Source organism: Trachypithecus francoisi, unplaced genomic scaffold (genome assembly GCF_009764315.1).
Source record: "Trachypithecus francoisi isolate TF-2019V2 unplaced genomic scaffold, Tfra_2.0 Lachesis_group5, whole genome shotgun sequence".
In the NCBI taxonomy this organism is placed as follows: Eukaryota; Metazoa; Chordata; class Mammalia; order Primates; family Cercopithecidae; genus Trachypithecus; species Trachypithecus francoisi.
In genome coordinates this window covers 9,366,111-9,371,367 of record NW_022681470.1, presented here as the reverse complement: position 1 = coordinate 9,371,367, position 5,257 = coordinate 9,366,111, and the positions used below count along the sequence as shown (strand labels likewise).

The 5,257-nt window shown below is 39.7% G+C and overlaps 1 pseudogene; it reads right to left on the bottom strand.

The window, feature by feature from the left end:
* Positions 1-1,450: 1,450 nt before the first annotated feature.
* Positions 1,451-1,997, bottom strand: LOC117074639 (annotated as a pseudogene).
* Between the last annotated feature and the right edge of the window lie 3,260 nt (positions 1,998-5,257).

The window sequence follows — 5,257 nt, the reverse complement described above, 5'->3', positions numbered from 1 at the left end:
AGACATAAGTAAGCTTACCTTAAAGGCTCATGGGATAAAGGATCTAGTCACCAGATGCAGTGGTCAAACTGATCACGCAGCCTTTTACTAGATTTCTCTCCTTCCCTGCTTCACTCCTCCATCCCTCACTTTTGCTCCCTGGGATGGTGTTTCAGAAACAACCACTTGCACATATTTTTTTTTTTCTCTCAAGCTCTGCTTTTGGCAGAACCCAACCCAAGAAGTCTGAACCCTCATGTTTCCATCTCTCTCTCTCTTGCTCTGTCTGATTACCTTTCTCTCTATCCACCCACCCTTGTTAAGGACTTATAATTTAGACCAAAATGACTGGATTGAGACAAAGAATACATCAACGAATAATTAGCAAGATGTATTAGTCTGTTCTTATGCTGCTGATAAAGACATACCTGGGACTGGGCAATTTGCAAAGAAAAAGAGGTTCCACATGGCTGGGGAGGCCTCACGATCATGGTGGAAGGCAAAAGGCACATCTTACATGGCAGCAGGCAAGAGAGAAGTGAGAACCAAGTGAAAGGGGCTTCCCTTTATATAACCATCAGATCTCATGAGACTTAGTCACTACCATGAGTATAGGGGCAACTGCCACCAGGATTCAATTATCTCCCACCAGGTCCTTCCCACAACATGGGGGAGTTATGGGAGTTAAATTCAAGATGAGATCTGGATGGGGACACAGCCAAATCATTCACCAGGCATGCTAATGAATGCTGAGACACAAGCACTTTCCAATTTTTTGGTATATCGTTCTAGAGTTTTTCTTTGAACATTTAAATATTTATATATGTACATGTATTTTTACAAAAATGAGATACCATTATACATAGCCACACACACATACATACATGTCAAGACTCTATTTTTCAGTTAAACTTAATGTAGCATTTACTGATTTCAGTAATTCTAGATATAGCACCCATTTTTATAACTGCAACATGTTAACATTGCAAAATTTGGATGGTTGACTCAGATTTAAATATAATTCCTTATTAATAAACATTTAGTTTATTTCCAGTTTTTTATTGTGATAAGACAGTATGTCAGAAGCATCACTTTAGATGCATCCCTCCCACAAATTATTTTCTTAATGTAAATTTCAGCTTGAACAGTATTCAGTTTTTATGGAAAATTTTTACCAATTGACATTCCTACCAATAGCAGGTTATGAGGTATGCTTCATCACACTCTCACAAGCAATTAATGCTAATATTAATTCTTTTGGGTATTCTGACAACAAGTACACAAACACATTTTATAAATAGAGATAATATATTCACAAATATATCATTTAATCTGTATGTATTTGACTATTGATGCAGCATATGTTAGCCTGTTTGGGTTTTGAGCTTTGGTATGCTTCCTCTTGTCAATTGCCTGTTCGTTTCCTTCCTCTAATAGTTCACAATGAGTTCTTATAGTAGTCATTCATTTCTTTTTTTTTTTTCCTCAAGCACATGCACTTTATTGAATGTCATTGTGGACAGGTGTGTGGGGATAAAATGCTGTATCTAGGGGCAGGACCAAGGGGCAGGACCAACAGCCCCAGCGTGAGGGCCAGCATTGCAAAGTGGAGTACCAGGGTCGCAGGCTATGGGCAGCTACTAGTAACCCTGTTTTTCCTGTATGATCTGTAACATAATGTGGTAGATCATCACAGAACCAAACACCAGTAACAGGATGAATCCAATGGTCATGAGGATGCCCACAATCAGGGCCGAGATGTACAGGCACTTGGCGGTGGAGGCATAGGCCTGGGCCCCAGTCACGTTGCCAACCATCTTCCTGTCCCTAGACTTCATGAAGTAGGCGAATGCTATGAAGCCCAGGCAGCACCAGTTCAAGAAGATGATGTTGAACAGGGACCAGACGACATGGTCGGGCACGGAGGTCTTGCTGTGGATGTTGAACACAGTGGACCTTGGGAGGATGGTGCTAAGGGGTGCCCCCAGCACAGTCACCTAGTGCTCCTCCTTGTGCATTTTCTGTCTTTGGGGAAGGAAGTGTTGAGTGAAGGTTTGAGAAGTGTGGTTTTTGGCGTGGAGGGAAGGGCAGCTGCAGTGTCTGGATGCTGGGTTGGTGTTCAGTGAGCCCTGCTTTCCCCTGTTGTTTCCAGTAGTCATTCATTTCAATGGCACTGAGGGAGGTTCTACAAGAGTCTTCAGAAGCTGCAGATACAGTGGTAAGCATGAAACATGGCTCTGCCTGCTGGAGCATAGAGTCTAGCAAAAAAGATGGTCACTAACAATTACAGCTACAATGAAGGTTGGAAAATAATTCTCTGGCACAGAAAATGTACTGCAAGAGAGGTCAGAGAATCGGGCCATCAGGGAAGACCAGCTGAGGAAGTAAGACAAGTTGAGACCGAAGAGTAAGTGAAAGTCAATGAGGTGAAGAAGGACACAAGAATACTTCATGGAGACAAAAAAGACATAAAAACACAGGGAAGACTGGGCGCGGTGACTCACACCTGTAATCCCAGCACTTTGGGAGGCCGAGGCGGGCGGATCACAAGGTCAGGAGATCGAGACCATCCTGGCTAACGCAGTGAAACCCGGTCTCTACTAAAACTTCAAAATATTAGCCGGGCACGGTGGTGGGTGCCTGCAGTCCCAGCTACTCGGGAGGCTGAGGCAGGAGAATGGCGTGAACCCGGGAGGCAGAGCTTGCAGTGAGCCGAGATCCAGCCACTGCACTCCAGCCTGGGCAACAGAGCGAGACTCCATCTAAAAAAAAAAGAAAAAAAGGCCACAGGGAAAAAGTGTATTATGTTTGAATATATTAACCCTTTGTCAACCACATATATGCATATATATTCAATATATAAAACATTTTTTAGATTATTGTTTGGTTTGAGCCATTTTGCCAAATGCAAGTATCAAAATTTTATTGTCAAATATGTAAATGTTTTCCCTTAAGATTTTAGGTTTGGGTGTATGCCTAGATAAGGTTATGTTCACATTCACTTATATTTCTTCTAGTATTTTTTCTTCTTCTTTTTTCTCTTCTTTTTTCTCTTAACTCTCAGACCATCACACAGAACTTCCTGTGCTTTTCTCATTTTATTTTTTCTCTTTCATATTTTTACAGTCTGGAATGTATCTGGTTGTAGAGTATAAAATGGGTATCATTTTATTTCAGAGAATTTACGTTCTTTTTTTCTCAAAAGCTTACATTATCTAGTAGGTTCCCCTACTTTGCCACAGAACTTTCTTAAAGCAAATATATATCCCCCACCACACACTGGTTCAAATCCTCACAGAAATAACAGAGCTTCCAAACATTACCAACATCTCCTGCTCTCCGGCCCAACACATCCTTTCTCCAGGGTTCTCTTTGACCTTCACTCCTGATTTTCACCTCAATTTTTCTTTTAAAAATTCTTACATATTACTCTGTCCATGATGCTACCCCCAAATTAAGTAAATTTGTTTGGTATTCTTTATTAACCCATCAACCAAAAAAAAAGACATTACTATCCATTAATATGAAAATGAAGTATAAATAAGAAATACATTTTACCTTCTTTGGAAGTATGTCATTCAATGAAAGTTTTCACTAATTTTTTTAAATATATTTTTTTCTAAAATAACTAAGAGTAAAGGAATTCACTCTAAAAGTAACTGGTACTTAAATTGCATGACATTGGCACAATAAAAGGCAATGAAATAATTTAGACAGTGCTCTTCACCAAAATAAGCCAATTTGTATAGCCAAATTCTCACAAAGAGGATTAACCTGTCCCCGAAGCAGCAGTACTTACTGGGTGTTGAGAAATACAAAATACCTGTGCCTGTAGCAGCGTGAAACCTGGCCTATGGTCCCAAAATATTACCAGAAATATAAAATCAATAATATACACATCATTAAATACATTCCATATTTTAGAGGCTACTCACTAAAGCTGCTGAGAACCTTCTGAATTGGTAATTAAAATACATAACTAAAAGTATTATTTTCTTACTACAGCAATAAAAATGCAGGAATTTTTTTTTTTCTCACTGAATATTCTTTTGTGATTTTAAAGACATGACATGTGAACTCTGACATTGCCAGAGAGATACCACTGGCTCTTGTATTTAAAACTCCTTTTATTTAAAACCTATGTTCAACCTTTTCCTGAATGATTATTGCCTATGGTCAGTAACAAGATGGTGGTCTAGAGTCTAAGCTCATTAACACTTTGCCTGATTTGGCAAACATTATTCCTTTTTTAGTAAGGTTTACATCCTGATTGATTTAGTGATATTGCTGGGGTGAGAGTAGCGGGATTACTGTTAGGAAAGAAAAAAATGATGTATTTTTCACACTGATTTGAAGGTCAGTTGTTCATACTGACCCAGTGAGTTCTCCATCTTGCAGCAATGGTCAGCAAAGAGCAGCAACAGTAAAAGTCTACCTCTAAGCCTGGGAGAGGATCAAGGAAGGCAAAGACGGTGTCAGCACTAGCATGCTGGTGAAGATAAGGAGGAGTGGCAAATGCCATGGCCAAGTGGGTCAGTCCAGGAAAAGAACAACAAGTTGGTCAAAATGCAGAGCCAGTAACTGTCTAGTCTCTTCATAGAATGTGTTCCTGTCCATGCCCAAGTTTGGTCTGAGCTTTTGCTTTCTGGTATGGACATTTGGGAAGGGAAGGACTTGGAGCCCGGAAGACAAGGCTTGCTGACACAGAGCCGGACTCCTGTAGAGGACAACATTCTGCTTCCTAAGAACAAGGTGTTGTGGTGGGTGTCTAAGAACAATGTCTCCCTAAAAGACTATCTCCCTGTTATCATTCATCTTTATCTTCCTGGAGAATATATGCTTTCCTGTTATCATTGATCTTTATCTTCCTGGAAAATACATGCTTTCCATTTTAAGTTAAGACATGGGATTTGCCAAGATTGTAAACCACACTGAGAGTCAGTTTTGGAGTTTGGCAAATCATGTATGCACACCTGATCTAGTACTGATATCTAGTAGTCAACTTTTTATTCTATTGTCTAGCAACTGTGTTAAAAGGGGAATGAGAAAAATCTAGAGAGTAATTAGTTTATAGAGGGAAGGAATAAGAGTCACTTTCTATTGTCCATATTAGAAGTACATACAGGGAGGTTATCTTGGAAGACAGTAACACTCTAAATTATTAAAATTTGGTGCTTGTATCCTAATGATGTGCCTTATATTCTTAATTCTGAATTGCTGATCAATCCAGTACAAGCCAGTTCACAGCATTTCCAGTGGCCTATGTCCAAACCTTGTT